Here is a 23,547-nt window from a genome sequence, read left to right as displayed (position 1 = left end):
CGTGCTGACGGAACTCTCCCTCGAAGATCTACTGGATCATGAGCTCGCAGGACGTCACTGAGCTGAACGTGTGCAGATCGCGGAGGTGTCGTACCTTCGGTGCTAGATCGGTCAATCGTGAAGACGTACGACTACATCAACCACGTTGTCATAACGCTTCCGCTTATGGTCTACGAGGGTACGTAGACGATACTCTCCCCTCTCGTTGCTATGCATCACCATGATCTTGCGTGTGCGTAGGAATTTTTTTGAAATTACTGTGTTCCCCAACACCAACTACACGTGTATAGAACCCGGAAACCCTAGATAGCATGGGATCAAATCACACAGACCAAAACATGGACTAGAACATGTGTAGGTGGGCACCAGAGAGCAACTAGAGCAATATAGAAACATCACCAACATCCATTGCCACTACCACTTCTAGATAGAGGAGGAGGAAGGAGAGGAGCTCACTGACGAAGTTGGAGTCATAGCAGAGACACGACGACACCACAGTTGCGGTGCAGTCAACCAACATCATCCAAGTGATGCAGGGGAATGCCAGGAGTCACGAGAGCACAACCACGGCGACACGTGCATGCACCCAGGCATGGAGGCGTCCCCATAGGCACAACCGCACGGAGGCGTCACCCAGGGGCAGACCGCAGCATGGTGTGCTGCTGGTGACGCGAGGAGACTAGCCATGTCACCGGAGCACGCCTACAATGATGACCTGCAAGGGCACAAGGCTATTGCATTTCTCTATAAGTAAGTGCCGAATCCCAAAGGGAGCAAATAGGAAGACCCTACAAACACCGCAACTACGTTGTCTGCATAGCGTGTTCGCACCCAAACCATAGTTTGAAAATAGTCTATTCTATCGGTTGTCGGGGAAGCGATAATAAAAAGGTGTTTTTTTACTAAACTACAAGTTAGAATGCGAAAATAAACTAAGTTATAACATAAAGTAAAAGGGTGGTTTGTAACTATGGGATTGGATAGAGCGAAAGGCAGTGTCTAAGTTTCGCTCTCACTAGTAATAGAGGGGCATCTTAGTGGCAGCGACATGCTAGTTGTCGAAGTAAATGACCACAGGTAGCCTAGCCGGCTCCCCCTGGCCTTTCTGAAAAAATCACGAGCCGATCCGGCCCTCAAGAATCCAAGACATGGGGCCGCCTTCCCCTAGCCGGCTGTCTCCCAGGCCGACTATCGGAAGGCGGCCCGACTCCAGCCCTCATGAAGAAAGCCGCGGGAGGGCCGGCTCTGAGAAGCCGGCCGCGAGAAGGCCGGCTCCAAGAAGCCGGCTCCCACAAAGCGGTCAAGATTGTACCCTCGAAGTCTGCATCCACATAACGGCGACGTGACGGGGCGTGGCTACAGTAAAGCCTACCACCCCCGAATCCCGGAGCACGCCTGACACAGTGCGCCGTACGGGTGGCCATGACCTGTCCGGCGCGGCACTGTTGCCATGTCGACCCTGATGTCATCCACGACGGGCTGCCAGTGTGGCCCACGGGCGGTGGGTCCCTTCGGGCAGAGAGACACCCGAAGGCGGCCAAGCCTCCCCCAGTCAGTCCCAGATGGAGCCAGCTCCCTACAGCCGGCTTGCCACCTCCCTCGAAGGAGACGCCCCATTAAGGAGACAAGACGCGATGAGGCTACAGCTATCACCCGCCGGACGGCAGCGCTGTAGCCACGCCCACCTCGACGAAGCCCTCGTCACCAGGATTGAGCAACAGTAACCAGCCACTGACAAGGCCCTGGACAGTGGGGCCTGCCTATCAACCCAGGAGCCGGCAGCCGGCGGGACCCACCAGCCGGCGGGCCCCAGCAGCCGGCGCAGAAGCCGGTGAGTGTAGACACAGACGGCTGGGCTCCACGCCCAGCCGGATTACCATTGTACCCCCGAGGGGTAGGCCTATATAAACCCCCCGGGACACCCATGCAAAGGGTTGATCCCTGCTAGTTTTAAACACCACATAGGGTGGAGAAGAGAACGGGCAGAGCCCTTCTTCCTCCTCTCGTCAAACAGCTCAAGGAGCATCGTGTAGCTACTTGTTCATCTAGTGATCATGCGGAGACCCCGCAAAGCAGCAGTAGGGGTGTTATCTCCACGGAGAGCCCCGAAGCTGGGTAAGATTCGCCGGCGTGCATGTCTTTGCCTCATCCCGCTTCCAGGCACCGGCGACGTCTTACTGGCTCCCACAATGATAAGCCACCTGTTGGCATATGTCGCACCTACCACCCGACATTTGGCGCCCACCGTGGGGCCAGGTGCACCGTCGTCCGGAGACCTGTTCTGGACAGGAACCTTCTTCCTCCCCCGTGAGCGTAGCCAGCCTGGCACGCCCGATGGCGCTTGCCACGACGCGCTGCAAGGCGTCACCAACGTCTGCGCAGCGAATGGCCTCGCCGATCTCCTCGACAAGACCCTCATCTCCGACGAGCTCGCCTCCGACGCGGGCGCCGACCACCTCGTCAACCTCCTCGGCCAGCTCCATGTCTCCGGCGAGCCTGCCGTGGACTTGGAGTCGGTTGGCTCCACCGATCCGATGCCCGTCGACTCCGACACGGCCTCATTTGACACCTTCCCCACCGACGTCACGATCTACAACGACCCGCTTCCCCGGGCCGATGGCTGCGACGCTATCACCACCGAGGTGATGGTCACCGGCCACGGCGGCGCTGCTGACGAGAGCGCCCATGAAGCCCCGCACGCGGCAGTCCACGACTTGTTCATCCCCCTCCCGGCCGATGCCGACGCTAAAGCACTAGAAGCTCGCCGCCTCGCCCTCCTCGCAGAGGGACGGAAGTTGGTTTCCATGAGACGCCTCACTGAGGCCCACCGACGCGAAGCCGACCGCGCCGCCTTTGGCACGCCGCCCCCAGGCGGGCCCAGCCGGGTCGGCGTTGTTAGACAGCGCGGCGCTGTCGTTGCCGACACGTTATGAGTCGACCGCCCAGTCTACGCCACTCCACTCGAGAACCTGCGCGCCCCCAGGCGGCCGTAGACGAGCTAGACGGACTGGGGGCCGAAGAACTCCCCCACATGACCCGACGCATCCAGCAGCTAAACGATGCAGCCGCGCAGCGGCACGAAGCCGACGCCCGCGCGGAAAGCCCTCCCCCGCGCCGAGATCATGACGCGACATCCCGGACGCCGACTACGGGTAGAGACCGCGCGCGGCGCGAGAAAGAGCCGGCTGCCAGCCGAAGCCAAACACGAATCTCCATCGAGCGAGACGCAGAAGGCCACCCCCGGGCCGTGGAGTGGCGGGGCAACCCGCCTCTGCCTCGGCCCCGTGGAGAGAGATATCCCACTCCGCCACCTGTTGCGCATCCGACTCTTAGCGGCCGGCTGGGTCGCCGCGAAGGAGTCGGCGAAAACGACGCTCGCCATCGGATCGACCGCCCGGCGCGATCCCTGGCGCTGGAAGAAGACGATGTCGGTCCGCCCTGCTTCGGCCCCCGCATCCGCGACGACCCCTTCCCCAAAGGGTTCTCGCTCCCAAGAGACACGCCCAAGTACAATGGCTCCGTGAAGCCGGAAGATTGGTTGATCGAATACTCCACGGTGGTTAGCATAGCCAACGGCAACAGGCGCGTTGCTGTGAAATATGTGCCCCTCATGCTGCAAGGCATGGCGCGGACCTGGCTCAACAGCCTCAAGCCATACAGCATCAACAGCTGGCTAGATTTCACAGAAGCTTTCGTCCGCAACTTCACCAGCACCTACAAGCGGGCTCCCAAGCCTAGACAGCTCTCTTTGTGCGTACAAGGCCCCGCCGAGTCTACTCGCGACTACCTCACGCGTTGGGCCGAGCTCCGCAACTCTTGCGAGGGGGTGCACGAGGTGCAAGCCATAGAGTACTTCACTGCCGGGTGCCGAGAAGGCGCCCTCCTCAAGCACAAGCTTCTCTGCGACGAGCCGACTACCCTTGACGAGCTTCTGGACATAGCGGACAAGTACGCCACCGCCGACTCCTCAATGAAGACCGAGCTCCGGGTAGACGCGTCCGGGAAAGTACTCAACCCGGCGCCCAAGACGCCGGCTGGACATTCCGGCCGACGCCCACACCCGAACGACCACAAGCGCAAGGGCCCGCGCCGCCTCCCGCCAGTCGGCAGGTGGCCACAGTCAAAGACGAGCCGCCCGAAGGGCGGCCCGCGCCCAAGAAACCCAAGGGCGGCAGGCTGGCTTGGCAGCCAGCCTTCTCCTACGAGCAAACTCTCGACGCCCTGTGCAAGTTCCACAGCGGCGCGAAGCCGTCCAACCACACAACCCGGAAGTGCCATTGGCTCACCCGAATCTCCAAAGGCGAAGGGCTCGCGCCGCCTCCGCCTGCCGGACTGCCGCCTCCGGCTCCGCAGCCGCCGACCGTTCGGCCCGCAGTCGGAGCCGTGCATGATGAGTTCCCCGACGAGCATGCCGCCTATGTCATCTTTACAAGCCAGCACGAAGACCGGCGCAGCAAACGCCGAGAGCACCAGGAAGTCAGCATGGTCGCTGCCAACCCCGCCGAGCACATGCACTGATCAGAAAAACCTATCAGCTGGAGCCGGGCCGACCACCCAGAGGTGATGCCATCTCCCGGCTCTTACGCGTTGGTTCTGGATGCCACCCTTGCAACGGACAGACGCGCCGCCCGTTTCTCCCGCGTGCTGATAGACGGCGGGAGCAGCATCAACATCTTATACCGTGACACCCTGGAGAAGCTGAACGTCAAGACGAAGCAACTCATGCCTACTCGGACAGTGTTACCAGGCATCGTACCCGGCTTGTCCTGCGCCCCCATTGGCAAGATCAAGATTGATGTACTCTTTGGGGACAAGGAGCATTTCCGCCGGGAAGCGATCTGGTTTGAAGTAGTGGACCTGGAGAGCCCCTACCATGCATTTCTTGGCCGACCTGCCTTGGCCAGGTTCATGGCGGTTCCCCACTATGCATACCTCAAGATGAAGATGCCGAGCACCAAGGGCATCATCACCATAGCCGGCGATTACAAGAAGTCTTCCGAGTGCGCAGCAGCCAGTAGCCGGCTGGCTGAGTCCCTTGTGATTGCCGAAAAGAAGAAGATGTTGGACCGGGTCGTGGCCATGGCCGGCAAGCAGTCGGCCCTGTCCCCCGATCCCAATGAGTATGATGCCCAAGGATCTTTCCAGCCGGCCAAGGAGACGAAGAAGATACCTCTTGACCCCGAGCACCCAGAGAGGTTTGCCGTCATCGGGGCAAACCTAAACAGCAAATAGGAAGGCGAGCTCGCCGATTTCCTCCGTGAGAATTGGGACATCTTTGCGTGGTCCCCCAAGGACATGCCGGGTGTTCCGAAGGAATTTGCCGAGCACAAACTACACGTCCGAGAAGACGCAAAACCAGTCAAACAACCCCTCCGCCGACTGTCGGAGGAGAAAAGAAGGAATGTGGGAGAGGAGATAGCCCGGCTTCTGGCAGCCGGCTTCATTATGGAAGTTTTCTTTCCAGAGTGGCTCGCCAACCCGGCCCTTGTATTAAACAAGAACAATAAGTGGCGCATGTGCATAGACTACACGAGCCTCAACAAGGCCTGCCCCAAAGATCCCTTTGCCCTGCCGAGGATTGACCAAGTGATAGACTCCACGGCCGGATGCGAGCTGTTGAGTTTCTTGGATGCTTACTCAGGATACCACCAGATAAAGTTAGATCCAGCTGACCGCCTGAAGACCGCCTTCATCACGCCATTCGGAGCCTTCTGCTACCTGACCATGACATTCGGCTTGAGAAATGCCGGTGCCACTTTTCAGCGTTGCATGCAGAAGTGCCTCCTCAAGCAGCTCAGCAGAAATGCCCACGTCTACGTAGATGACATTGTGGTGAAGACGGAGAAGCGCGGCACCTTGCTGGAAGACCTCAAAGAAACATTTGAGAACCTACGCCGGTTCCAAATCAAGCTCAACCCCGAGAAATGCGTGTTCGGAGTGCCAGCCGGCCAGCTCCTAGGCTTCCTCGTCTCCGAACACGGCATCGAATGCAACCCGGTGAAGATCAAGGCCATTGAGAGAATGGCGATTCCCACCAAACTTCAAGACGTCCAGAAGTTCACCGGATGCTTGGCCTCCCTGAACCGCTTCATCAGTCGGCTCGGAGAGAAAGCCCTCCCCATGTACCGCCTCATGAAGAAGACCACTCACTTCGAGTGGGGTGACCAAGCCGACCAAGCTTTTCACGAGCTGAAGAAGATGCTGGCCACACCGCCGGTCCTGGCGGCGCCGACTGAGAAAGAGCCCATGCTCCTCTACATTGCCGCAACCAGCCGGGTGGTCAGCACCGTCATCGTAGTCCAACGCCCAGAAGAGGGCCGAGCCCAGCCGGTCCAGAGGCCGGTGTACTATTTGAGCGAGGTACTGTCTGCCTCGAAGCAGAACTACCCGCACTACCAGAAAATGTGTTATGGCATGTACTTCGCCGCCAAGAAGCTGAAGCCCTACTTCCAAGAGCATCCCATCACAGTCGTATGCACCGCCCCGCTGGCCGAGATCATAGGCAGTCGGGATGCATCCGGCCGGGTGCCAAAATGGGCCATCGAGCTGGCCCCTTACATGATCTTCTACCAGCCTCGCACCGCCATCAAGTCCCAGGCATTGGCCGATTTCCTCGTCGACTGGGCCGAGACCCAGTACCTACCGCCGGCTCCCGACTCCACTCACTGGCGCATGCACTTCGATGGGTCCAAGATGCGCACCGGCTTGGGAGCCAGCATCGTCCTCACCTCTCCCAAAGGCGACAAGCTCAGATACACACTGCAAATTCACTTTGCCGCCTCCAACAATGTGGCCGAGTACGAGGCGCTCGTACACGGGCTCCGACTTGCCAAAGAGCCCGGCATTCGCCGGATCCTATGTTATGGTGACTCGGACTTGGTGGTCCAGCAATCATCCGGCGACTGGGATGCCAAGGACGCAAATATGGCAAGCTGCCGCTTCCTCGTTCAGCAAATCAGTGGGTATTTTGAGGGATGCGAGTTCCTCCACGTACCGCGAGCCGACAACGAGCCAACTGATGCCCTGGCTCGAATAGGCTCCACCCGGCAAGCAATACCAACCGGTGTCTCTCTACAACGCCTCCTCAAGCCGTCTATCAAGCCGTCTCGAGAGTCCGATTCCATCTTCGTGCCGCCTGACCCCGACGCGGCCGGGTCCGGCTCGAAGAACCAAGCAGGTGACCCGGGGACTTCGACAGTCGGCCCAGGGACATCAGTAAGCGGCTCGGGGACTTCCGTAGTTATGCCCGACCCGGGGACTGCCACACCCGGCTCGGGGACTGCGGTAGTCGGCCCGGGGACTACACCAACACAACAGGCGGCGGCCGACTCCAGCATTTCACCACCCGGCCCGCCCGCCCTGGTCGCAGTAGCCACATTGGCAATAGAAGAAGTCGCGGCTCCATCATGGGCCCAGTCCATCCTCAACTTCCTAATAAACCAAGACCTGCCGGCTGACGAAACAGAGGCAAGACAAGTCCAACGCCGAGCCGGAGCATACACAATCGTCAACAGAGAGCTCGTCAAGCGCAGTGTCACTGGAGTCCTCCAGCGATGCGTCGAGCAAGAGAAGGGCATTGCAATCCTCAGAGATATCCACCAAGGAGAATGCGGCCACCATGCGGCCTCAAGATCACTCGTCGCCAAAGCCTTCCGCCATGGTTTCTTTTGGCCGACTGCTTTGGATGACGCCAAGGAGTTAGTTAAACATTGCAAAGGGTGCCAACTCTTCAGCTCCAAGCAACACATGCCGGCTTCAGCACTCAAGACCATTCCCCTCACTTGGCCCTTCGCCGTTTGGGGACTGGACATGGTGGGGCCATTCAAGACGGTGCGCGGCGGCATGACACATCTGCTTGTCGCCGTGGACAAATTCACCAAATGGATTGAGGCAAAGCCGATCAAGAAGCTGAATGGGCAGACTGCCGTGACATTCATCGCAGATATAACAACTCGGTACGGCGTGCCACACAGCATCATCACCGACAATGGCACAAATTTCGCCAAGGGAGCCTTGGCACGTTTCTGCGTGACGCAAGGCACCCGGTTGGACTTGGCGTCCGTTGCCCACCCGTAGTCAAACGGCCAGGTCGAGCGAGCCAACGGCCTCATCCTTTCCGGCATCAAGCCCCGACTGGTCGTACCACTGGAGTGTTCAGCCGGCTGTTGGCTCGATGAGCTACCGGCCGTCCTCTGGAGTCTGCACACTACCCCAAACAAGTCAACCGGCTTCACTCCTTTCTTCCTCGTGTATGGTGCCGAGGCGGTCATCCCAACCGACATCGAGTTCGACTCACCTCGGGTAACCATGTACACGGAGGCGGAGGCCAAGGAAGCACGAGAAGACGGCGTCGACCTGCTGGAAGAGGGCCGGCCGTTAGCCCTCAGCCGGTCCGCCATCTATCAGCAGGGCCTGCGCCGCTACCACAGCCGGAAGATCAAGCCAAGATCCTTCCAAGAGGGCGATCTTGTGCTCCGGCTGATCCAGCGAACAGCCGGCCAGCACAAGCTCTCGGCCCCTTGGGAGGGCCCCTTCGTCATCAGCAAAGCTTTAGGCAACGACTCCTACTACCTAATCGACGCGCAGAAGCCGAAGGCACGAAAGAGAGACGACTCCGGCAAGGAGTCGGAACGACCATGGAACGCTAACCTCCTCCGAAGATTTTACAGTTGAAATACAGTATGTATCACGCTAACTTTTGTACTAAGTACGAGACAATAGGCCCCCCGAGGAGAGCTCGGGGACTGCCATCTTTTATCTATGAATGAAGAGTATCACGCTTATGACCTTGTCATTACATTTACTCTTTCCGTCTGGCACCGGGTTCGACTAGTCGGCCCGGGGACTGGCCGCCTGGAGTTATATTAGAAGTCCTACCCGCGGTCAGACAAGTAGTGTGCCGGCACCCAAGCCTTCTCTTGCCAAAAGTCGCAGTTCGAAGAACCGGCTGTCCGGCTGGCAAGAGTTACAGGCAGGAAAGGACGCCCACACGAAAAACAGCTAGGGACTAATAGACTAATATAACAAAAGCCGGTTTTTCTCCCACCGCCGACCGACTACCAGAGTAGTCGGCCGGCTGGCTTCCATTCACCTCACTTCAATCTAAAAAAGCTCGAGTACTTACCTCCCCAAAAGGGGAAGGCGGCAAAGGAAACAGCCTAAGGACAAAAAGCATACGTAAATGGAAGCCAAACACGCACACAATAATATTTACATAAAACACCTTCAAAAGGCCAGCATTCGACATAGTTTGGATACACCCCCAGTGGGTGGAACTGCGCAAGTTTAATAAAATTGTTCAAAAGGCAACAAGCAGGAAAAAACAAGGACGGCAAATTAAGCCAAGGGAGCGACTGGCGAGTCGGGCAGGACGGTAGAGACGGCAGTGCCAGCTGGAGGAGTGGCCGGCTGGCGAACCTCGGCATGATCACCGCCTCCCGCAGAGGGCGCGCTAGCACGCGCCTCATTGCTGGAGGCACGATCAGGCTGAGGCTGGCCAACCGCTTCTCCAGTCGGCTCAACGTCTTCGCCCTCCTCTCCTTCGTCGTCTTCGCCTTCATCGCTGGAGGCGATCTCCTCTGCCGAGTCCTCACCCGCTGCCGGGTCCAGCCCGAACCACTCCTCCGGCTGGGCAACACCGTCATCATTAATTTCAGGAGCGAAGACGCTGATGTCAGTGCACTCGGCGATCGTCGAAGCGCGCTGAGCGATAGCCGGCCGCACCTCCTCCATCTCTTCGTCGGCCTCCAGCCGCCAGGTGCGCAGCTGGTCCAGGTTCAGCCTCGGATACCAAGCTCGGACGAACTCCAGCGCCCGCCCAGCTCCAAGCCGGGCTGCCGATGCCTTCCAGGCCTCGAAGCGGCCAACCGCAACCTCCAGCCAGTCGGCAGTCCGACTCGGGGTGCGGGGAATCGTCTCGTTTGGCCAGAGGGCGGCCAACACCTGCGCCCCGGCGCGCTGGAGGCGGCGGAGCATACGCTGAGCCGGCTGCAGCCGGGCTTGGACCGCCAAGAGTTGCTCCTCGAGCGTCCGGCTCGCGTCCGGCGTGATTTCAGCCCCCGCCTGCCGGCGCGCCTCACGATGGGCCTCGATGGTTTGGGCGGCGAAGACGGAGTAGCCGGGAAAGTAGTCTGCACGAAGAACAAAAAGCAGCACAAGTCAGAACACAAATCAGGGATCAAGGGGCAAGCAAGGAGTGAAGAAGGCGGCTTACCATCGATCAGATCCTCGATACGACCGAAGCCCTCGCTCAGTGCCTGCCTCGCCTCAGCCCAGCCCGCCGCTTCGGTCTCGAACTCGGCCCTCAGGGCGTCCTCGCTGTCCCGCTCCTTCTTCAGGGCCGCCTTGTGGCTCTCCTCCTGGTCGGCCAACTTCTTGGCCAGGCGGTCACGCTCCAGGACCAAGGCGTTGTACTCGGTTTCCTTGGTGCGAAGGGCGGCCTGGGCCCCGCTGAGCTGCTCCCTCAAGTTGGCATTGGCTCCTGCAAGCATGAAGACATGAAAGATTAGTAAGAATAAGATAGTCGTCAAGGAAGATCCGACCCGGCTGCTCAGCAGTCAGCCCGAATCTCGGGGACTACACCCAGTGGGTGTGCTGACGCGCCCCCACAGGAGATGAACGAAGCAAAGCATGCACTCCGGCTGCTGGTCAGATCCTCGGTTCTCCGGCCCAGCTCCTGAGCCTGGGAGTTGAAGGCGGCAGCGCGGAGGTTATGATACTCCTGGAAGATCAGACAGGAGGCGAGAATAAGATAGTCGTCAAGGAAGATCCGACCCGACTGCTCAACAGTCGGCCCGAATCTCGGGGACTACACCCAGTGGGTGCGCTGACGCGCCCCCACGGAAGAAATCAAAGAGCAAAACAACCCAGGTCAGAAGACTCACCCGGATAACGGCCTGCGTCGCAAGGAACTCTTGGGTGTATCGCTACAGCGAGGCGGCCTGATCTTGAAGCCGGCTCCGGACCTCCTGGGCCGCCGCATTCAGCTCGCCCGTCCCCCCGCTGGGGGTCCACTCGGACGTGCTGGCACTGGACGCCTCCAGGGCCTCCGTCGTCTGGCCGGCGCCCGTAGCTTGGTGCGATTCCGGCGCGGAGGCGCCACCCCCTGCGCGCCGGCGCAATGCCGGCTGCACCTCGAGGCCGGCCCCTGCCTCCGGCTCGCCCCCGGCCGGCTGCTCTGGCGCCACAGCCGACTGGCCGCTTTGGCCCGCTCCGGTCGGCGTTGCCTGCGGCGCCCCCTCCACGAAGATCACGGAGTCCTCCCTCCTCTCCATCACCGGTGGGTCTCGGTCGACCTCCTCCGACGGGGGCACTGGGATGTCGGGGGCCACGGCGCGGAGGGGAATGACGAGCAGCGGAGGCGGGTTGTGCGAGGCCTCCGCCTCCGTCTCCGCGGCTGCCGCATCCGCCCGGGCCTTAGCCGCCGCGTCGGCTTGCTACTTCGTCGCCTGGGCGGTCCTCCGCTCCGCCGCCTCCCGCTCCTCCCGCGCCTCCCGTGCGTTCCGCTCCGTGGCCTCCCTAAGGTCGGCGTGGGGATCCACGCGACGGGAGCCTGAAGACCCTCTAGTCGGCCCGACTACGGAGCCGCCCGGACCCCGCTCAAGGGAAAGCGGTGCCCTATCCGGCGAGCAAAGAAAGGTTTAGAAGAGTTCCGGTTGAAAGGGACAACAAAAAATATATATACAAAGCATTAGACGACTTACGCCAAGATTGCCTGCGGCTATTTTACCGCCTTGCGGAAGCAGGCCGCCTTCGCGGCCGCCTCATCTCGCTTGGTCGCCGCCGTGGAAGCCTTGCGGAAGCGGGCAACTTCGACCTCGGCATCGTCCGGCCAGTCCTCAAAGCCGGCCCCGAGCCCCGCGCCTCCAGCCTCGTCGCTTTCCCCCACAATGGCGTCTTCCATGGCGGCCGCACCCAGGTCCGGATCGTCGGCGTCGTCCACCGTGCGGTCGGGGAGGAGCTGGCGCTCTACCCCTGCGGCCCCGGTCGTCGGCGGGAGGAGAGGGTTCTGCTAAGAGCAAACCAACTGATCAGAGGCCGGCTATCATGAGGCCGGCTACCAACGGAAGAAAAGAAGGAAAAACTTACGACGGGCGGAGGGTTGGCGCGAGAGTACGGCTCCTTGCCGTATCGCCAATCCTCGGCGAGCTTGCAGTTGGAGATATAGCTCACCATCTAAGACACCTCTGCATGAGGCATCTCCCTGGTGCTCAGCCGGCATGGGTCGAAGCGGCCGCTCATCTGACAAATCATGTGAGGCCGGCTTTGGAGGGGAAGTACCCGGCGCTCCACGAAGGTGGCCACCAAGTCGGCTTTGGTCAGGCCCTCCAACTGGATCATCACCCGAAGCCGGGAGACGGCTGCGTTCCCGGCCTGAGACAATGACCTGGCCCGGTAGCTCCACGAAGGTCGCCTCCCAGCCGGCGGGCCGGCTTCATAAGCCGGCAGGTTGACGTAGTCGCCTTGCTGGGCGACGTTCTTCATGTAAAAGTAAGACTTCTGCCAGAGCTTCACCGATTGGATCAGCGGGATGGGCGGGAACGGGTTGTTCTCGCCCGACCGCCTCATGGCAATATAGGCTCCGCAGGGGGCGGGCACGCCCGCGACGACGGTGCCGAGCTTGCTCTGGAAGAATTCCCCCCAGAGCTCGAGCGTGGGGAGGACCCCAAGGAAGCCTTTGCACAGGGTGACGAAGGCCGACAGCAGCATCACCGCGTTGGGCGTGAGGTGATGCGGCTGGAGGTTGTAGAATTCGAGGAAGGCTCGAAGGAACCCGCTCGCCGGAAGGCCGAAGCCGCGCAGGCAGTGCGAGCGGAAGATCACCCGCTCGCCCTCCTCCGGTGCCGGCGAAATCTCCTTCTCCGGTGCTTGACGAACCCGCACGAAGTTCTCGCCCGGCAGGCGCCGCGTCCGACGGAGGAACTCGACGTGGTCCTCATGGACGTTAAAGCCATCCCACGAGCTTGACAGCGCCATGGGGCAACGCGGCGAGAAGCAAGACGATGCGACGGCGGAGCGGCGCGGCAATAGGTGACTGCGGCGGCAGAAAGAAGAAGAAGGAAGACGAGGAGGGGCGGAGCGAGGGAGAGCGTGCGAGCCTCTGCCTCTCCCCCTCCTCCCCCTACTTATAGACCCACGCGGCGGAGCCGAGGAGGCGTGGCATGGGGGAACATGGGGATCAACTGTGCCCACTCCCCCACGTCCCGCGATTATTGCACCCTGATGGCGTAATAAAATCGCCGCGGGAAGGCGAGCGGTCCGCGCGGGCCGCATAAGATCCACGCTCAGGCCGAGGCCTAGGAGTGGCGGGCCCGGGCCTGCGGCGGCGTCCCGTCGCGCGCGTGCACTGGCAGGGTTTCCTTGCCACGTGGCCCGCGGGATGGCCTGCGGCCAGCTCGCAGGTCGACCGCGTTCCCGCCTACGAGAAACGGAGCTCTCCGAAGACGGCACACACAAGCAAAGCCGGCCCCTCAGGATAGGAAGCTGACCAAGCTTCTTGTCCCTTTGTCAGCCTCGAAGCTCGATCAGCTTCGGGGACTACTATCGGAGTAAATGACCACGGGTAGCCTAGCCGGCTCCCCCTGACCTTTCTAAAAAAATTACGAGCCGATCCGGCCCTCAAGAATCCAAGATGTGGGGCCGCCTTCCCCTGGCCGGCTGTCTCCCAGGCCGACTATCGGAAGGCGGCCCGACTCCAGCCCTCATGAAGAAAGCCGCGGGAGGGCCGGCTTCGAGAAGCCGGCCGCGAGAAGGCCGGCTCCAAGAAGCCGGCTCCCACAAAGCGGTCAAGATCGTACCCTCGAAGTCTGCATCCACATAACGGCGACGTGACGGGGCGTGGCTACAGTAAAGCCTGCCACCCCCGAATCCCGGAGCACGCTTGGCACAGTGCGCCGTACGGGTGGCCATGACCCGTCCGGCACGGCACTGTTGCCATGTCGACCCTGATGTCATCCACGACGGGCTTCCAGCGCGGCCCACGGGCGGTGGGTCCCTTCGGGCAGAGAGACACCCGAAGGCGGCCAAGCCTCCCCCAGTCGGTCCCAGACGGAGCCGGCTCCCTACAGCCGGCTTGCCACCTCCCTCGAAGGAGACACCCCATTAAGGAGACAAGACGCGGTGAGGCTACAGCGATCACCCGCTGGACGGCGGCGCTGTAGCCACGCCCACCTCGACGAAGCCCTCGTCACCAGGATTGAGCAACAGTAACCAGCCACTGACAAGGCCCTGGACAGTGGGGCCTGCCTGTCGACCCAAGAGCCGGCAGCCGGCGGGACCCACCAGCCGGCGGGCCCCAGCAGCCGGCGCAGAAGCCGGCGAGTGTAGACACAGACGGCTGGGCTCCACGCCCAGCCGGATTACCATTGTACCCCCGGGGGTAGGCCTATATAAACCCCCTAGGACACCCATGCAAAGGGTTGATCCCTGCTAGTTTTAAACACCACATAGGGAGGAGAAGAGAACGGGCAGAGCCCTTCTTCCTCCTCTCGCCAAATAGCTCAAGGAGCATCGTGTAGCTACTTGTTCATCTAGTGATCATGCGGAGACCCCGCAGAGCAGCAGTAGGGGTGTTATCTCCACAGAGAGCCCCGAAGCTGGGTAAGATTCGCCGGCGTGCATGTCTTCGCCTCATCCCGCTTCCAGGCACCGGCGACGTCTTACTGGCTCCCACAATGATAAGCCACCCGTTGGCATATGTCGCACCTACCACCCGACACTAGTACAATGTATATGTGTAGGTGATGACAAGATCACAACAAACGAGATCTCCCAACATTATGTGCAAAGCGAGTAAACACTAGATAATGACACAAAGACTAATTTTGCATACTAGATCATACCTCAACCTAGAATCGGATCAATCACTCAAATATAGATGAATAGACACACAAAGAGGAATGATTCATTGGTGTTATAAACATGTTCAATCTTACAAATTACAAGTGTGAAGATGGGGACTAAGAGGGAGATATCTCCGGCACGCACGGCCTAGCCAGAACCGGCACCTCGTGACGATGATGATGGAGATGACGCCTGCTCCTCCTTGTGCGGCATGGTGGAGCTGTGGAGGAGAGGCCGAGCCTCCCTGCAGCTTCCCAGAGTTGTGGTGGATGATGATGGGTGAAGATGGCGGCCAGGATTGCAGGTGTTTATATAAGAGGCCTTCTCGGGTCTCCTTCATTAATGTGGATCCTTCTCCTCTATCCAAGGTCCCTAGATGAGCCTTATCCTCTCCCAAACGCTTCCTTATTGTCCAAGGATCACGTGGGAACAAATGGGGACTAAATCAGTGAAGAATCCCGGCCCGTATGGAGAGGTAAATTTCAGGCTTGATTTCCTTTAGTATGACCATCCATACGACCAGCCACGGTGGTATGGTACGCCGTCTTTTGTTGTGGTCCTCTTCGATCAATCGGCCGTCATTTCTTCATACGAACTTCGAATTTGATGTTCTTGGACTCGCTGAGTTTGTATGGAAGACGCCAATCCATTTCTGGTATTAGATCTTGGCTTTGAGCTCTTTGGAAAAGTGACTTATTCACTCTCCGAAATGGCTAAGTTTGGTACTTGGAGTCATCTGTATTGAACTCGTCCTTGGTCCTTTCATCGTGTTTGGTCCTAGGTTGCTCCAAAACACCCGGCGACACAAGAAAACAAAAAAACTAATAAAAACCAAATAACACACTAAATGTGCAATGCTCACAAGGAATAGTTCAAAACCGGTAATCATGCATAATGGACAAGTATTTGGTTCAGTGGGACATAATATCTAGAGAGAACATGCAACAAATGAGATCTAAAAATGTGTAAATTATAGAGCCATCAACCTCACCATGCTTAAACCTTGCTCGCCTCGAGTAAAAAGATTGACTACCAAAAGCTCATTGCTACCAACTCTAAAGCTTACATTAAACCAAACAAGAAAAGTGATATCCATGTCTACCGTGTGAGCATGCAAAAGTTAACCAGCAAGGGAGTAATACAAGCTATCTCATTAGTTCCATTGCCATGGAGGTCAAGAAAGACGAAACTATTTTTATGGAGCCCAAATTCCCATTGCCGAATGTTTAGAGAGAAGGTCACAATTATGTAAAAATGACTTTCAAAGACAAAAGAAATCATGCATCAGTGATCACTTCAAAAACACCAACCCGAGGCATGCAAGGTACAATAGCAAGATTGTTTGTCTGCGTTATTCAATTGGTCTACTGCCTATGCAGTATTGAGTGCAAGCCTATGCCTCGCACTTAAGGGAAAAATAGAAAATGGTTGGGGTTTGAAGAAGTCAAAACAAAGAAAGTCTTGCATCAACACCGCTAACCACTAGGCAATGGAGAAGGCCTTATGATCGATGTTAACGCAAGGAGTAGTGAACCATCAACTAGGATGCACATAGAGCTATGAATATGTGAAAGCTCTCGTGTGGACTAAGTGGGGGTGCATCCAACTTGCTTGCTAATGAAGACCTCGAGCATTTGAGGAAGCTCGTCATCGAAATATACAAGTCATGTTCTTTAATGTAGGTTCCCCAATAGTATGAAACATATGAAGCTCATGAAACTTTCTACTTGACAATGCATGAAGTGGTGTTACTTTGAAGCACAAGCCTATTATATACTAAAAGGAAAATAAGGAGGAAAATAGTGAGATTTGCAAGAAAATCCCATGTTAATCAGAAAATATCAGCCCTTCATCTATTGGACCATTATATATTGAAGTATTGCAGCCGTTTGATCTTTGTAGCGTGTAAAGTTAAAGAAAATTACCAACCTCTGCCATCAAGCGTGAAATACATCCGACATATGGGCCACCTTCATTAGCGTACGTCCAGGAATTTTAATCTTTAGTAACTTCTACATCTGATCTATGGTGCTACAAGTCAAGGGCTCTAAACCTAACAGAGCTAGCGAACCCACCCGTGGACGACCGGACGGCGAGAAGAGCACCAATACCTACGTGGCTAGATCTGTGGGAAACTTGAGGAGGCCCTTAACCAATGCTAATCGATCAAGCTACCGTCCAAAAGAAGCCTCCTGTATCCTAATCGATTCTGCTCTCATGTACGGGCTATCCATTCCAGTCGGACGGGCGGTCATCGGTGATGGGGGTGGGGCGTGGCGGCTGCGGCGGTGGGAGACATGGCGGCGCTGCGATGCGAGAAAGAGAACGCCAGTTTTACTTGACCACGGCGGGAGTGAGTATATTTAGGGAAAGTTAGGAGGATATTGAGAGGTGGAGTAAAAAAATTACTTCACTAAACCGGTTAGAAGATTGGTTAGGTGTGCCATAAGAGAGTATGACCGCATTTTTACTTTCTTACGGCCTCATTGGGGATCGGTTACAAATGTCCAGACGAGCACAGCAGGGCTGCAAGCCTGCAATGCAGAGAAGGTAAGCGACCTCCCCAAATCCACACGCTTGAAGAAGGAGCGTAGTGGCCTGTGGGTACTGCCAACGCCATCAAGATGAAGAACACCACAGCCGTGATGCAGGCCACGGTGCCGTCCCAGCCGTAGACCCGGAACGCGACGGCGTTGGAGAAGACGGCCGCGAACAGCACGCAATGGTGCCCAGGAAAAGGTAGACCAGGGTGTCTGCGGTGGTGCGGGCGGTGCCACTGCGGGCCAGCGCGCCCACAGCTTTCGACAGCCGCTGCACGGGCAACCAGCTTGGAGATCTGCCCTTCCAGAATCTTGGCCATTATTGTTTTGGATGTGGAGTGAAGTGGACGATGACTCGGTGTGACTTGCTTGTAGCTGGGCTGGGTTATGGCTTGGGGCCTTGGGGCCTTGGGGGATTCTCTATGGTGAACTTGCAATCCGTGGAATGATGGTTGGTCTGGCAGTCGTGCTTGTGAAAAATGCAGAGTAAGCAGTACTGCAATGGTAGATTCAATATATCACTGCACCGTCACCGTGCCTAGAGGTTGGTCGTTGCCTTGCTTTCTTCTCTTGGCAGAATGCATCAATGATGTGGGGATCTCTCTCTCTCTCCTGGTGCCACGTGATGATTCCAAGTTTGTGTTGTAGGCAATGAGGTGTAAAAATGACTAGGTGTTGGGGCACGCCCGTGGCGCGCCTCCTGAGGGGGAGCTGGGCGGTGCCAGCTAGTGGGCAACCCTTTCACATACTTTTCTATTCTGAATCTTTTGATTAGCGTCTGTTATGATGCTGTTAATTAAGGAATTGACATTTGAAGCAGAGATAACAATAGAAATAAATAGATATTTACAGAGAAGACCCATTATTGATCTCAACATGAACCATTTGACTGAGAACGGTACAGCTTACATAAGCAAGGGCATAGGTTTAGTGTCTTCAAAAGGATCGGATAGCAGGGTCCAAAAGTAAACCATAGTTTCATCATGGCATAGAGCATAATTAGGAGTACTTAGTGGTAGATTATATTGACATAGGACTTGCAATGTCTTCGATGGTACGGTGAGAACAAGTCGGCGCTTTGAAGTGACCCTGAAGCAAAAAGCACAGATGTCTCCTTCACGAATGTTGGCACGGCGACGAAACTTGGACCAGTTGGTGGTTATAGTGGCCCTCTTGTCAGTTCCTAGCATAATGCGACATTCGGCGCGCAGACGGCCATAGCACGGGCTGACTTGAATGGCCTCGCACCAGATACAGACTGAATTTATTTTCACATGGTCCTAGATTGGCATTGCATGACCCTAAAGTGGGAAACCAAATTGATGAGTGGAATTCCTAAACTGACCTGAGAATCCATGGGCGATGCCGTAGAAATCGAAGGTAGAAATCGAAGGTAGTCTGAGATGAGCACCGTAGATAGATCTATTATACGGGAACCCCCAAGAATAATTGCATCACACCGGCTGCACGAGGATGGCCAGCCCCTCACGCCCTCGCTCTTCAACTTCCTCCGTGGCCTCACAACCCTCCACCGGTCTCGCCCCGTGCTCGTCATGGAGCCGCTCAGTGCTGCAGTCGTCGCCGCCTACCCGAGATCCACCACCACAACCCGCCTCCACGACCCCGGTGGTCCGCCATCTTGCTCCACGCCTTCATACTCGGAGCTGGGCGCGGGGGACGCCGCACAGTGTGTCTCACCGCGCGTGAGGCCGTGGAGCAGGGAGTCACCACCGGTGAGTCCCGTGCCTCCGCCCCCGACGGCGCGTAAGGCTCGCTTGCCCGCAAGCATGACAAGGTCGAGAGCCCCTCGTGCACTTCGGCGACCGGATTCGACGGGAAGGGCGGGGAAGAGCAGGGCGTGTGAGTCGTCGCGCTGGAGGTAGGGACGAAGGGGAGGGTTGAGGTCAAGAGAGCTGGCGGGTACAGAATGGGGAACGGCTGGGAGCAACTCGGGGCGGTGGGGAGGTACGTGACAGGTTTGAGACCGTGAGTGAGTGTGGGCATCTGGGTGTTATTCCAGTGTGTCTTTTTTTAATGATTATTAGAGTGTTTCCTATTTAGTTGTGAGCCGTGCGATTTTTCTTGTACATAGGGCAGACGTTAAAAACAAATGTTGAAATTATGTAACCCTATTTATTTAAACTGATAATTATTTTTATTGAATATATTCAAATTATGTAGTCATGCAGTTCATTCTGCTGTCTGCGGATGTTAAACTTTATAGAATTTTTTATCCGACACTTCTAAACATGTATATCTTGTATGTATCTTGATAATTATTATGGTGTATCGCTTTTTGAAAAGTAACTATGTATACATGTTGCACATGATTTTTTTATAACATTGTTGCATAATGCACATGTAAGATGATGATACGCCCATTTTGCATCATTCTTCTATATCAATATTTATTGTATTATGGGCTGTTATTATACATTATGTCACAATACTTATGCATATTCTCTCTTATTTTATAAGGTTTACATGAAAAGGGGGAATGCCGGCAGCTGGAATTCTGGGCTAGAAAAGGAGCAAATATTAGAGACATATTCTGCACATCTCCAAAAGTCCTCAAACTTCACGGGAGCACGTTTCAGAATATATAAAAAATATTGGGTGAAGAAAGTACCAGAGGGGGGCCACCCACCGTCCACGAGGGTGGGGGCGCGCCCTACCCCCTAGGCGCGCCCCCTGCCTCGTGGGCCCCCTGGTGGCCCTATGATGCCCATCTTTGGCTATATGGAGTCTTTCCTCGAGGAAAAAATCATAAGCAATCTCACGGGATGAAACTCCGTCGCCACGAGGCGGAACCTTGGCGGAACCAATCTAGGGCTCCGACGGAGCTGTTCTGCCGGGGAAACTTCCCTCCAGGAGGGGGAAATCATCACCATCGTCATCACCAACGATCCTCTCATCAGGAGGGGGTCAATCTCCATCAACATCTTCACCAGCACCATCTCATCTCAAACCCTAGTTCATCTCTTGTATCCAATCTTTGTATCAAAACCTCAGATTGGTACCCGTGGGTTGCTAGTAGTGTTGATTACTCCTTGTAGTTGATGCTAGTTGGTTTACTTGGTGGAAGATCATATGTTTAGATCCATTATGCATATTGATACCCCTCTGATTATGAACATGAATATGATTTTTGAATAGTTACGTTTGTTCCTGAGGACATGGGAGAAGTCTTGCTATAAGTAGTCATGTGAATTTGGTATCCGTTCGATATTTTGATGAGATGTATGTTGTCATTCCTCTAGTGGTGTCATGTGAACATCAACTACATGACACTTCACCATTGTTTGGGCCTAGAGGGAGGCATTGGGAAGTAATAAGTAGATGATGGGTTGCTAGAGTGACAGAAGCTTAAACCCTAGTTTATGAGTTGCTTCGTAAGGGGCTGATTTGGATCCATACATTTCATGCTATGGTTAGTGTCGGTGTCAAAACCGGCGGATCTCGGGTAGGGGGTCCCGAACTGTGCGTCTAAGGCGGATGGTAACAGGAGGCAGGGAACACGATGTTTTACCCAGGTTCGGGCCCTCTTGATGGAGGTAAAACCCTACGTCCTGCTTGATTAATATTGATGATATGGGTAGTACAAGAGTAGATCTACCACGAGATCAGAGAGGCTAAACCCTAGAAGCTAGCCTATGGTATGATTGTATGTTGTCCTACGGACTGAAACCTTCTAGTTTATATAGACACCGGAGGGGGCTAGGGTTACACAAGGTCGGTTACAAAGGAGGAGATATACATATCCATATTGTCTAGCTTGCCTTCCACGCCAAGTAGAGTCCCATCCGGACACGAGATGAAGTCTTCAATCTTGTATCTTCATAGTCCAACAGTCCTGCCAAAGGATATAGTCCGGCTGTCCGGAGACCCCCTAATCCAGGACTCCCTCAGTAGCCCCCGAACCAGGCTTCAATGACGATGAGTCCGGCGCGCAGTATTGTCTTTGGCATTGCAAGGCGGGTTCTTCTCCAATTTCCAAGTGTTTGTAAGAAGTGTCTGGTCCCATAAATGTTCGGACCTCTTGGCTTCTGTGCCCAATAAGGGCTATCTCCCACGCGTCGAATGAATACGAGGTGCCAGGGCGTTTTTACATTCGCCCCCCTAGCCAGATAAATAAATTGTCTATTAAAGGAACGGGGATTCTCAGATTCGATCCATACCATCCTCCCCCAGTGAGAATCCATCAGAGCGCGTTTTGGAAAGATCCATTCCAGCATGGCCGACCTCCGCAGCTCCTCCTCCCGCCCCCGTAGCCCTAAGCCCGGTGATTGGGAGAGGTGCTCAGTCCCGCACAGTCGATTAGTCGAACTACAGACCAAGGGATTTCTCCCTCCGGCGTATATGGTGCCCGTTCGAGCCGGGCTTGCCACCTACAATGGCGGGGAGCAAGCGGAGAGCTTTCCCTGTCCCTCCATGGGGGAACGGGTTTGCCTTGTTCCTTATTTACTAAGGGGGCTCGGATTTCCAATCCGTTTCTCCGCGGGCTCCTGGAGTTCTACGGCCTCCAATTACACAATCTCACCTCTGCCTCCATTCTACATATCGCCGGCTATGTTGCTCTCTGCGAGTTGTTCCTGGGCTGCGAGGCTCACTTCGAGCTGTGGAAAAGGCTATTCTGCCTCGTCCCTCGCACACAGAGGGAATCACTTTATCAAGTGGGCGGAGCCGAAATATGGCGCATCGCCGATACCGGATACATGTCCGGTACCCCGAAGAAGTCATCCGAAGACTGGCCTTCAGAATGGTTTTATATGGAGGACATTCCCCTTCCGGACCCTGTTTGGTGGGTCTTCCTGAGTTCAACAATGCTCCTCTGAAGAAGCACTGAAGTTGGCGCCCACGGAGCCCCCAGGCAGAAGAGAACAGGGAAATCCTCTATCTGATGAACCGAATCAAAGCACTGGCTCAATCAGGATTGACAATAATCGAAGTTATGTCGATTTGCATAATGCGGGGAGTGCAGCCACTTCAATATCGTGGGCACCCCTTGTGGTGTTATAATGGGGCGGATGACGCCACCCGCTGCGGGCGTAAGGGTCCGGACAATGATGCCGCTCTAGCAAAAATTCTGTCCGAACTGTTCAAGGGTGAGGAAGAGGAGTTCACCCGCATCAAGCCACGGGAGGGATTCTCCATGTACAATCCTCCAAGCTGGGTAAGTTATATTTCCCTGCTCCCATTTTTCCCGCATTCTTTGTCGTAAGTATTCACCTTGCCACTTTGCAGCAGGAACTGCGAAAATCCATAAAGGAGGTCAGCAGCCCTTCTCCACAACCAGAGGACCCTGACCGGGCCCTCGACTCCGGACTTGAAGAAGATTCGGTTATCTCCGTGGAGCTGATAGACCGGCAGTTCTATCAGTTAAGCTGCGATGATGCCATGGTGGCCATTACGGCCGACTATCCCGGACTGCTCCCTGCATCACAAGTAAGAAAAACCAAAAAATCCTAACTCCAAAAACTAGGATCCCCTCTTAAACACTTCACCCACCATATACACATGGCATTTTTTACAGGGAAGGCATTCGGGACGCCCTGCTGAACTCGCAGCAACTCGCCAACCAGAGGCACCGAGGCTGGGTAGGCCAAAAAGGAAGGCGGTCAGGACGGAGACGACGGCGCAAAGGTATAAAAACCCCGCTCCTTGGTTGTCGTCTTTCTCAAAATGTAATGACAACCATGTTTCTTTAATAAAAAAACGCTCACCGGAATATGTCTGGCGATGTTGCCGATCACGCCTCCACCAGTCGGGCGCCAGGACAGGACATAGAGGCGGAAGCCAATATGGGGCAGGTGCCGGATAATCCCCCTACAGAGGATGCAGATAGATTATACGCAATTAACTCAGAAGTGGAAAGCGCTATGAATCATAGGCGCCGCCGGGCCGTACTCCGTGACGCTTGTTTCTCACCAGAGGCATTTGATGCCTTCAATTCTGGAGAGGCGTACCTCCATGCCGCTCAAGATGGTCTAGCCAGAGCCACGGATCAGTATGTAAAGGACATACGGGTGAGTGAATCTGGTGATTTATATGTATCGGTAGCCCCTGAGACTTGAAACGGTTAGCAGAACTGATTTAAGGATCATCTTTATTGTGCAGGTTCTTACAGAGAAAAATACTAGGCTGTCCCGGGAGCTGGAGGAATGAA

This window comes from Triticum urartu, chromosome 3A (genome assembly GCF_056163025.1).
Source record: "Triticum urartu cultivar PI428250 chromosome 3A, HENAU_Tu73, whole genome shotgun sequence".
Classification (NCBI taxonomy): domain Eukaryota; kingdom Viridiplantae; phylum Streptophyta; class Magnoliopsida; order Poales; family Poaceae; genus Triticum; species Triticum urartu.
The sequence above is the reverse complement of the archived record's forward strand: the minus strand, read 5'-3'. Positions refer to the sequence as shown.